Genomic DNA, 12,789 nt, shown 5'->3' on the forward strand with positions numbered 1-12,789 from the left:
AGTGCCCTAAGGCCTGCTTTACCTGGTCTGCTCTGGCCTAGTCTGTCTGGCCCGGTCTGTCCCCATGCAGCCTGCACTCTGCTCCCAGGACGGTGTAATAGACCCTTCCCAGTGACCATCCAGGTCGTCTTGGGCTGGAGACTTGTTTCAGTCTGTCATTTCATGGGTTCTGTAGCTCTAGAATTTGTTCAGAGTTATTTTTTACAGGTGTTTGGAGAGATTTGGGGGAGAACGCAAGCAAGTCCCTGCTTTCACTCTGCCATCTTGGCTCTGCCCAGTCCTTGAAATGAAGGTAAACCAGCATATAATAGGGTGTTAGAGACCTATGCTATATTGATATGTAGGCCAATTTTTCCCTTCAAATATGGTATGTAAAAAATCTGAGGGAGGCTACCTTATGATAGCCAACTTCAAAATCAGGAAGACCCCCAGTTCAAATCTGCCTCAGACACATATTGGATTTTTCTCCTGGGTCAATAATTTCATGTCTCAGTGGCCCAGAAAAATTTCCCTTGGCCAAAAGTTGCAGAGAAGATGCCAATCTGCATGATAGAGGGAATTTCTTCATCAGGAGTTTTCTATACCAATGAAATAATAGGTATATAGTCCTTCTCTGGGTTTACTCTCTTCTGGGTCCCCTCCTTCATATCTGGCCTCTTCTCAGTCTCTTTTGTTGGTTCATCATCTACATCAAACATATGGTCCACTGCCCACATGTAGCCCACAACACTCTCGAATGCAGCTTCATCCAGATTAAATGTAATTGGGAAATATTTAACAAAATAAATAAAAAATACAATAAAATATAGACAAAATGACATTTTAAAATGAGGTCAATGTATAGCCCACAAGGATCCTTATTATGGGTTAATTGTCCTGGTTTCTATTTGAATTTGACGCCACTGATCTATATTATGGCCCTTATAGTGTATATTCTCCAGGGCTTTATCTTGGGCTGTCTTTTCACTACACACATTCTCTCTCTTTTTCATTAAACTTATCAGCTCCATGTTTTTAATTATTATCTCTATGCAGATAATATCCAGTCCCAGGATACTCACTGAGCTTCAATCCCACACCATCAATTGCCTATTAAACATTTGAAATGGATTTCCCAGAGACATTTCCAATTTTAATGTCCAAAAGAGAACTGATTATCTCCATACACACAGCCCCTCCCAAGCCTTCCCTTTTTGCAAACTTCCTTATTTCTCTCAAAGACATTCTTGTTCCAGTCTTCTAGGTTCAAAAATTCAGTATTATTGTAAACTTTTCACTCCTCCTCACTCAAGACTTATCTAATTGTCTAATCAATTATCATTCCTACTCACCCAACATTCCTCACAACTGTCTCTTTTTCTTATGCAACCGCTATCTTAGTTCGAGTCCTCATCTCTCACTTTAGATTATTGCAAAAATCTTCCTAATTAGTCTCCCCATTCTGAGTCCACCTTATACATATTTGATAAAGGGATTTTTCTTGAGCACAAATCTGACCATGGCACTTACCTACTCAATAATCTGTAATGGCTCCCTATTAGTTCTAGGATAAGTCAAAACCTCCTCTGTCTAGTTTGACCCCAGTCTGTCTTTTTAGCTCCTTTGTGTATTCCTCTCCTCCTGAACTGTAATCTACTCAAATTGGCCTGCTCTCTGGCCCTCACATGTGGCATTCCATTCATCTCTTTGCACTGGCTGTCCCACGTGCCTAGAATGTCCTCCCTCATCATATCAGCCTCACCAAAATAGAACTCTGCTCTCCTCCTTTCCTTCAAGACAAAGCTCGATTGCTGCTTTCTGCATGAAGACTTTCCTGATTCTCACCAACTGAAAATTCCTCTTCCCTACCCCCTTTATAGTAATTCTTTTTATATCTATTCTGCAGAAAGAATATATGTCGAATATATTGACTATATGTAGAATATGTGAAATAATGCATATGTTACATGTGTAGAATATATAGAATTAAAGCATATGATATATAAGTTCTTCTCTCTCCCGTTAGAATGAAAGCAAGCTCCTTGAGAGTAGGGATTGTTTAGTTCCTTGTATTTCTGTCCCATACAGTACTTGACACATAGCAGGAACTTCAATCCGTATTGATGGATTCTCCCATAAAACCTAAATGCAGCCTATGATAGCAATTTTTCAGAGTATACTAATATATGTACATATATGTATATCACATACACATTTATAAATGGATATATGTATTTGTATATAGGGTAAATATAGTCTGATCAAAGAAAGCCTGTTTTAAAGATGTGACTTTTACTTTGGGGTAACCTTTAGTTAGATGCATATAAGACACACATGTTTATGGAACTCAAAATAACGGAGCAATGTAAATCCCGTTAGTCCTCGGGAAAAAAATGCAACCTTGTAACTTGATGAAGAGGGAAAAAAAAGGTCATCTCTAAGAGATCATCTAAGTGATCTTGAAGGTCCCTTCTACCACTCGATCCTTTGTATATCGTATGTTATCTGGATTCTAGACAGGGCCAAATGCCATATGTAAAGCCCAAAAGGTGGTAATCTGACTTCTTAGATGATTCCAGAGCTGAGATAAGGCATTTGTATACATTAGGCAAGTTTAAAAATTGAGCCTCCTCTATGTGTACCACATGCCCATTTTCACTGTAGCACATGTGACTTCACTTGTCATACTATAAATGCTCACCAGCCATAGGGCAAAGAAGTTTCTGGCATTAAAACATGTGCATCTATAAAAAGACATTTTTAAAAAGTGTCACTTATTACATTCTCTGTGTTTTCTATATTAGATGACTGACTTCTTCCCCTGCTTAGCTGGGTAGCCTGTTCTACTTTGAGCTAAAGCAAGGATTCTCTTCTAATCCTGCCCTTTGTCTCCTACTTGAGAGATTGATAGCCAGTGATGGACCATTGTGGTTGCCACTATGATGCACTGCCCCGTAGGACACTTAAAAACAAATACCGCAGAGCACCAGGACTAGAGGAAAGAGTCTCAACTCATCTCCTTACTTCTGCATTTATTGTTCCTTGAAATGCTCTCCCTTCTTAATTCTGCCTCTAAGAATCTCAGGCTTACTTTAAGACTCTATTTAAGTATAACTTTCTGCAGGGGCCCCTTCTCAGTGGCTCCACCCCCTCGGCTCCTAGTACCTTTCCTTCTAAAGGGACCTTCCATTTATCTTGAATGAATCTATCAAGAACCTTCTGTGCGTGTCCTCTCCCCCACTAGAATGTAAACTTTTTAAGGGCAGGTTTTGTTTTTGTTTTTCCTTTGCATCCCCAGCCCTTAGTACACTGATTACCTGACACATAGTAAACACTGAATAAATGTTGATGGATTGAATGATCCAACCTAAGGAAAAGGTGAAAAAGGAAGGGAAAGAAGACTTGGTGCCACTGGCCAACTTACAATATTTCTGTAGTAAACCAGGTTAATCTGTTGCCCTGGGATACTTGGAGATCACTTCAAAAGATCCCTGAAGCACAGAGACACTAACAGAGGACACAGATAACATAGATCACTTGGGAGCTCCAGTTGGGAGGCTAATGCAGAGGAAGCAACTGGGGACTGCGAAGATCTGTGGTTCAATGTAGATTTATGAGAAGGAAACAGGCTGGATTGGAAATTTCTGTAACCAAGAGGAGAGATAGAAAGATGAAGGCTGTCTTCTAGGTTATCCATGAGGAAATTTTCCCAGCTTTGGGTAGGGGCTTAAACCAAACCTAATATGTGGCCCGGGCTCTTTGATAAATAAGGAGTCTTTGAAAAAAAGAATGGCAATTTAAATGACAGCTACAATACGCAAACTATGCCAATGACAGTTGTCTTGAGAGATAGCATAGACCAGGTTGGGGTGTCTTTCCCTCTCTTTTTTTCCTCACCAATCAAACCAATTAAATGGCCTCATGAGAGAGATAAGTTGAACACTGCATTAAATGTTTTATCTGTGATCATAAATTTCCAATTTTCATCCTTTCTGTAGCAGCAACTGATATCAGAATGCTAATTAGCTGTGAAACTAATTTTCATGTCATAGTGAAATTATAGGTTGGGGTTATTTTTTAAAGAATAAAACACCCCTCCCCACCCTAACAATCATTCCAGCACTCACGTACCCTCTACTCTTCTGTCCGGCCATGAATATCACCATAAATGGGGAGGAGCTTTGGTATACTCTTTCTCTTATACATCAAGGATATGTGCACTTTAAAATGAAAGCAGATGGAAAGGATTGAGTTCTTTTTTATTGTTTTTTCCCTTGTGTTTTTAATGTAAAATTTAATGCTATATTAGCATAACTATTCTTTTTAAAATGGGCTTAAAATTAAAATAGCCTCTACCTGTGGTTACCTCCTCCTCTAGGTTCCAAATAAGCAGCAAAGGAGTTGCCAGACATGCTGAGGGCTTGAAAATCCATAGGATTTGGAATCCAACTAATTGCTTGCCTACTGCTGTTAGGGTTGGGTAAGGCATGGTCTCATTTACTGGCTTTTGCTAGTGGAGGGGAAAAATTCATGCGAGGAAAGCAGAGGAAAGGAGGGGTAGTAGGGAGGAGATGGGCTGTTAGGGATCCATGAACTACAATCAAGCCCCAAACACTTTCCATTGGGTCATTCTTTTCATGGACTCAGAACTTAGCATCTTGGATACCAAATCTGTCTAGGACTTAATTAGGCTATCTAGGACAGCCCACAAAATACTGTGATCACTTCACAAAGATCAGTACTAAAATCCGCAGGGCAGACACTCCCTGGCTTGATACTCCAGTGAAGTTTCTTTTGGGTACCTACATGCCCAAAGAGCTGAAATATGCCTAAGAGATCTACAGCCAGTCACACTGCCCTCCTTGCTCCTCTTAAGTCAGTAGTAATTCATATTCCCTGTTCGTACAGTCTCAACCCTACCTGACAAGATTCAGGGGTGACATGGTGGATAGAGTGCAGGACTTAGAATTGAGAAGACTCTTCTTCCTGACCTCGAATCCATCTTCAGACACTTAGACAAAATAGCTGTGTGACGCTGGGCAAGTCATTTAACCTTGTTTGCCTCAGTTTCCTTATCTGTAAAATGAGCTGGAGAAGGAAATGGCAAACCCCTCCAGTATCTTTCCCCAGAAAACCCCAAATGGGATCACAAGGAGTTGGACATGATTGAAAATGACTGAACGATAACAAAGCAGTGACTAGAGAAGTGAATGTGGAGTCAGGAAAATGTGAGTTTGAATCCTGTCTCAAATGCTTTGGTTTCTAGCTCTAAGAAGCTTGGCCAATCACTTGACTTCTCTCAAAGTAGGAATAATAATAGTACCTAGCTCACACAGTTGTGAGAATCACATGAAACAATATGTGACAAATGCTTTGCCTTAAAAAACATTAGCTGTTACAACCTACATACCTATACTCGCACAATTCCTATGTGCTCTGTGGTGAACTGTCTACACTGTACTTGTTATTCCAACTGTTCCAGCCAAACCTCTTGGTAGATTCTACTTGACAGACCTTTCCCATCACTATGTACTAAGCCATGGTCAGGCATCGTCCTGTTCTTACACGCCACGGATCAGCCAAAGAAAGCAAACAGCTGTGTTGCTCACTTGTCTTTCCCTCAAATTCCCAACCTTACCAACAGTTCAGGTACAGGCAAGGGTGGGATGTCACGCCACCCCAATTAATCGCAGAAAGTCCATACATTGTGATTGAATAAGTCCATCTACAAAGTAAGCGAGGTGGGAATAAATCCTTTTACTCAATTTGAAGGAATTATAGTACTTTGACCATTGAATGAAGGCAGATGACAATAAACAGGAAATATTTTATGACTGACTGAAAGAATCAGACACACATCCAGGACAATAAGGATTGGGATCAGTCAAGTGATGAACCAGTTTGGTGATAGAAGAGTTCCAGGTTTCCAGTTTGAGAATTGGAGCCGAGTGTCTGAGTGGTAAACACTAGGGGTGGAAGTGAGAATTTCTCTCTCTCACCTTTCCCTTCTCCTTCCAAAAATTGATCACACCATTGGAGACACTGGACGAGAGGCAGATAATGCATCAAGCTATGATCAGAGACACTGAACCAGTAGGAGACAACACATCCAGCCAGGAATGAAAGTCACTTGAGAAAAGGCAGCTTCAGGAGTGGTAACTCTACAAGGGCACAGAACTTCAGAGCCCACCAGAGAGCTGCATGTAAGGAGAACTTTAGGACCTGAGAAGGGAGAAAAGGCCATTCATGAACCAGGAGTAATAGTCACCCCTTTGTCTCCCTACTTGTGCTGCTGTGCTGCTAACTCTCGATGCTACTGTCCCCACTTTCACTGCTATTTAGCTCACATAGTCCCCAAGTCTTCCTCTCAGTCTGCCCACTCAAACACTATGTCCCTTGTAAATCTCTTGGGTGTGGCTCAAGTCTTCATCAAGAAGTTCTCAAACTCCTATTATATATTAATGTAGTCATTTAAGTAGAGTGAAATCTTTAAGTAAAAGAAATGTGCACATCTGGGAGAGAAATAAGACAAAGATTATATTCACAAGGATTTAATAAGGGAGGAAGCATCACTGAAGTTTATACAGGATCACAAAGTTATAGGTCTAGAGCTGGAAGGGACCTCAGATGCCATTCAGTCCAGCCTGCTCATTTTCCAGATGATAAAATGGAGTCTTAGAAAGGTCCAGTTTTCAGAGCCAAATGTAAAGGCCTAGAGCAAATCATGCAACAATGAGAATCTAATCATACGGTGATTAGAGATTAGAGAGAAACTTAAAAGGAGACCGGGACAACTTAGGTCAGCGAGTCAACGAGGTCTTATTAAGCACTTACAATGTGCTGTGTGCTTTACTAAGGGGTAGTGATACAGAGAAAGGCGAAAACACAATCTGTGCCCTAAAGGAGCTCACATTCCAAAGGTAGAGAGGTAAAAGAGGTAAAAGAGCTACTCTGAGAGGGGCTGAGGAGAAGAAAGGAGAGGGCAGGAAAGATCTCCTGCAGAAGGCTGGATTTGAGCTGAGTCTTGAAAGAAGCCAGGGGAACTAAGCAGTGGAGATAAGGGGGCAGAGAATTCCACGTGTCAGGGGACAGACAGTGCAAAGGCTCTAGGAGGTGGAGTGTTGTGTTTGATGAAGTGTAAGTAGGCCACTGTTACGGACTACAGAGTCTGAGTAAGGAGACTGAAACATTAGGAAGGAATTGGGTGATAAAGAGTATGGAATGATGACAAAGTTTATATTTGGTCCTGGAAGTAACAGGCAGTCACTGGAGCTCAATGGGCAGGGAGAACAGCTATATGTGACATAGTCAGAAAAATTACTATGTCAGCTGCATGGAAGCTGAATTGGAATGGGAAGACAGTTGAGACAAAGGGAATGACCAGTTAGAGGGTGATTGCAGTAGTCCAGGCTAGAGGTGATGAGGTCCTGAAGTGTGTGAGTAGAGAGAAGATGGTAATAAAGGAATTGGGGAGCATCCTTTGACAAGAGGGAGGAAGAAATTTAGGCCAAGAATAGTGAGATGCTAAAGGTAGAAAATCATATTAAGAAGTTCCCTGCTTGGAGCAGGATTATAAGTAAGTATCTCATTGGGGCTCTGAGAGAGCACATCCATATCTGAAGCCATCATTTTGTTCATAATATGTGTGTGTTCAATGGATCTAAGTGGGGCAGCTAAGATAACTCAATGAGCTGACAAATATATCATTTTTATGGAGGAAACAGGAACCATTACATTTTGACAAGGCAGAGCCAGTCAGACCTGGTTTCAATTAACAGGGAGACAGAGAAGCAGAAAGACAGACAGACAGAGAGACAGGAAAACAAATTTCAAAAAGGATGATGTGTGGGGGTGGGTCAATAAGCAGACATGTAAGCAAAAGTGGGAAGGAAACAGTTGGCCAAGCCATGTGTACTGTCCTCTCTAGCACTAATTAAATGTTTTTTGGGGAAAAAAAGATGCTGAAGATAACCCAATACCCTGGACAGTTCCTGAAAACGGCAGGGAATAGTCAGCAACAGCTTTATTATGAAATGATTCTGGAAGCCATACATTCATTCAATAAATATTTATTGCTCATGTACAATGTACATTTTCAGTGTGTAGGCACAGCCACAGATTCTGCAAACCATTCCTAACTAAAATTTCTTATAGCCACTGAAAATCCATGCCCTATACCAATTGCCAGCTTTAAGGTCTTGTTTTATTCATAGAGGAGAGGTATCTGAGTGTTTTGGAAGGAGAGGGGGTAAAGATAGTACATTTGACTGGGCCTTATCTTTGGGGAGGATAAATTACATATATGGAGACTTAGGAGGTCTCTGAGGGCTTGTCTCTACCTGAGATTTTTAATTTACGATGTTTGGAAAATATGTGTGGATGTCTTGGAGAGTAACAATTATGGCATCTTACATTTTCACAACACTTAATTTACAGACACTTTCTCATGTCATTTTCAAAAATCTTTCAGGTTGGCAGGACAAATAGTATTATCCCATTTTATCACTCAAACTGAGTTGGAGAAGTTACATGACTTGCTGAAGATCCCGGAGATGGTAAGTGACTATTTCAGGACCTCATAGAATGGTAGGATTATAAATATAGAAGTGTAAGAGATGTCAGAGATGTTAAGTGATTTGTCTGAGGTTGTAAAGGTCGTACTGTATGAGGCAGGATTTCAGGTCCTCTGACTCCCAATTGAATGCTCTTTCACTACACTACGTTGGATTACAAGTTATAGGGAAGGGAGCAATATGCAAGAAAACTGGAAAAGTAGGAAGGGTTCAGGTTATGAAGAGCTTTATTTCCTGTAGGATTATATACATTTTACAGAGCAAGTTATTCTTGGTTGGCATATTGGTTTTGGAATATTTTATTCCAGGGTTTCCTCTCATTTTTTTGTAGAAGCTGCCAGGCTATTGTGATCTTGATTGTAGTTCCTTGGTACTGGAATGGATACTTTCTGGATGTTTGAAGATATTTTTCCTTCTGATATAGGGTTGTTGGATTTTGGCTATGATACACACACACACACACACACACACACACACACACACACACACACATATTTCTAACACTTCAGAACAATTTTATTTAATTATTTCTTGAATTATTGTATCCAGATGCTTTTTTATCATAGCTCTCAGGTAGCTGAATTATTCTCATATTTTCTCTTCTTGATCTGTTCTCTAGATTAGTTGGTTTTTCTTATGAGATGTTTTACATTGTCTTCTGCTTTTCATTTTTTATAGTTTGTTTTATTTTTTCTTGATCTCATAACTTCTCTGGCTTCCCCTTGCCCAATTTTAATTTTTAAGGAGTCATTTTCTTCCTTAAGATTGACTTTCTATTCATAATTTTCTTGTTTTTCTTGAATTGTTCTTACTTTTAAAACTTTTTTTCCTCCATCTCTCTTATTGATTTTTGAAGTCTTTTTTGAGTTCTTCTATGAATTCTTTTTGGGCACACAACCATTTGACATTACTCTTTGGGGCAGGAGAGACTTTTTTTTTTGCTTCTGTATTCTCTTCTGAAGATGAAACCTAGTCTTTATTCCTATAGTAATTCTCTATGGTTGGCTTCTTTTTCCTTTGCCTGCTCATTTAAAAAATTAGTAGTTTATTATTTTAATCACCTCTAATCCTGGGGTTTGGGGGGGTGCTTCTACCCTCAGTTTATTCTTTTTCTTTTTTTTCTTTTATAAATTTCTTTATTTATTTTTAGTTTACCACACACGGTTCTACATAGTTTTGAGTTCCAGTTTTTCTCCCCTCCCTCCCGCCTCCCTCCCCAAGACGGCATGAAGTCTCATATAACTGTCATGTATAACTTCGCATTGAATTAATTTATGCACTAGTCAAGTTGTGGAGAAGAATTTTGACCAATGGAATGAATCATGAGAAAGAAGAAACAGAACCAAAAAAAACCCCCAAAAACAAAAACAAAAGAGAAGCAGAAAAGGCGAGCATGTAGTGTGCCTCAGTCTGTATTCAAACTTCACAGTTCTTTGTCTCGATGAAGATAGCATTCTCCATCGTGAGTCCCCTGGAGTTGTCCTTGCCCCTTAGGTTGCTGAGAAAAGCACAGTATGTCAGGGTTGGTCCTCACGGAATCCATATATCTGTGGCTGTGCACAACGTTCTCCTGGCTCTGCTCCGCTCACTCAGCATTATGTCGTGCAGGTTTTTCCAGGTTGTTATGAAGTCTGCATCATCCCCATTTCTTATGGCACAATAGTATTCCATCACCTTCATATACCACAGCTTGTTCAGCCATTCCCCAATTGACGGGCATCCCTTTGATTTCCAATTCTTGGCTACCACAAAGAGAGCTGCTATAAATATTCTTGTACATATGGGTCCTTTTCCCACTTGCGTGATTTCTTTGGGATACAACCCTAGAAATGGTATTGCTGGGTCAAAGGGTATGAACATTTCTATAGCCCTTTGGGCATAGTTCCAAACCGCCCTCCAAAATGGCTGGATCATCTCACAACTCCACCAGCAATGCACCAATGTTCCAATTTCCCCACATCCTTTCCAGCATTTATCATTCTCCTGATTTGTTATTTTAGCCAATCTGACAGGAGAGATGTGGTATCTAAGAGTTGTTTTGATTTGCATTTCTCTAATCAGTAGTGATCCAGAGCATTTTTCCATATGCCTGTAGATAGCTTTAATTTCTTCCTCTGAAAACTGCCTGTTCATATCCTTTGACCATTTCTCAATTGGGGAATGGCTTGTATTCCTATATATTTGGCTCAGCTCCCTGTATATTTTAGAGATGAGGCCTTTATCAGAGATACTAGTTGCAAAGATTTTCTCCCAATTTTCTGCTTCCCTCCTAATTCTTGTTGCATTGGCTTTTTTTGTACAAAAACATTTCAATTTGACATAATCAAAATTATCCATTTTGCATTTTGTAATGCTCTCTATCTCTTGTTGGGTCATGAATTCTTTACTTTTCCACAAATCTGATAAGTAAACTATTCCTTGCTTTCCCAAATTACTTAGAGTATCAACTTTTACTCCTAAATCATGAACACATTTTGACTTTATTTTGGTATATGGTGTAAGATATTGGTCTATGCCCAGTTTTTGCCCTACCATTTTCCAATTTTCCCAACAGTTTTTGTGAAATAGTGAATTATTAGCCCAGAAACTGGCCTCTTTGGGTTTATCAAAGAGTAGATTGCTAAACTTGTTGATTTCACCTATTTGTGTACCTATCCTATTCCACTGATCCACACCCCTGTTTCTTAACCAGTACCAGGCAGTTTTGATGACTGCTGCTGTGTAGTACAGTTTAATATCTGGTGTGGCTAAGCCACCATCCCTAGCATGTCTTTTCATTAATATCCTAGATACTCTAGACCTCTTGTTTTTCCAAATGAATTTTGTTATTATTTTGTCCAGCTCAGTAAAAAAAAATTTTGGTAGTTTGATTGGTATGGCACTGAATAGATAGATTAATTTAGGTAGAATTGTCATTTTTATTATATTAGCTCAGCCTAACCATGAGCAACTGATATTTCTCCATTTATTTAAATCTGATTTTATTCGTGTGAAAAGTGTTTCATAGTTATGTTCATATAGGCCCTGGGTTTGTCTTGGGAAATAGACTCCCAAATATTTTATAGTGCCTTCAGTAACTTTGAATGGAATTTCTCTTTCTATCTCTTGCTGTTGGGATTTGTCAGTAATGTATATTAATGCTGAGGATTTATGTGGGTTTATTTTATATCCTGCAACTTTGCTAAAGTTGTTTATTATTTCAAGTAGTTTTTTACTTGATTCTCTAGGATTCTCTAGATAAATCATCATATCATCTGCAAAAAGTGATAATTTAGTTTCTTCTTTTCCTATTCTAATTCCTTCAATTTCTTTTTCTTCTCTTATTGCTACAGCTAATGTTTCTAGTACCAAATTGAATAATAGGGGTGATAATGGACATTCTTGTTTCACCCCTGATCTTATTGGGAATGCATCTAGTTTATCCCCATTACAAATAATGCTTTTTGATGGTTTTGGGTAGATGCTATTTATAATTTTGAGGAAGGTTCCACTTATTCCTATGCTTTCTAGTGTTTTTAATAGGAATGGGTGTTGTACTTTGTCAAAGGCTTTTTCTGCATCTATTGAGATGATCATATGGTTTCTGCTAGTTTTGTTGTTGATATGGTCAATTATGCTAATAGTTTTCCTAATATTGAACCAGCCTTGCATTCCTGGAATAAATCCTACCTGGTCATAGTGTATTATTCTCGTAATGAGTTGCTGCAATCTTTTTGCTAATATTTTATTTAAAATTTTTGCATCAATATTCATTAGAGAGATTGGTCTATAATTTTCTTTCTCTGTTTTAACTCTACCTGGTTTGGGTATTAGTACCATATTTGTGTCATAAAAAGAATTTGGTAGGACTCCTTCTTCACCTATTTTCCCAAATAGTCTATAAAGTATTGGAATTAGTTGTTCTTTAAATGTTTGATAGAATTCACATGTAAAACCATCTGGCCCTGGAGATTTTTTCCTAGGGAGTTCGTTGATGGCCTGCTCAATTTCTTTTTCTGATATGGGGTCATTAAGAAATTTCACTTCCTTCTCTGTTAGTCTGGGCAGTTTATGTTTTTGTAGATATTCATCCATATCTCTAAGGTTGTCAAATTTATGGGCATACAGTTGGGCAAAATAATTCCTAATTATTGTTTTGATTTCCTCTTCATTAGAGGTGACCTCACCCTTTTCATTTTTGATACTAGCAATTTGATTTTCTTCTTTCTTTTTTTTTAATCAAATTGGCCAAAGGTTT

Source organism: Trichosurus vulpecula, chromosome 9 (assembly GCF_011100635.1).
Source record: "Trichosurus vulpecula isolate mTriVul1 chromosome 9, mTriVul1.pri, whole genome shotgun sequence".
In the NCBI taxonomy this organism is placed as follows: domain Eukaryota; kingdom Metazoa; phylum Chordata; class Mammalia; order Diprotodontia; family Phalangeridae; genus Trichosurus; species Trichosurus vulpecula.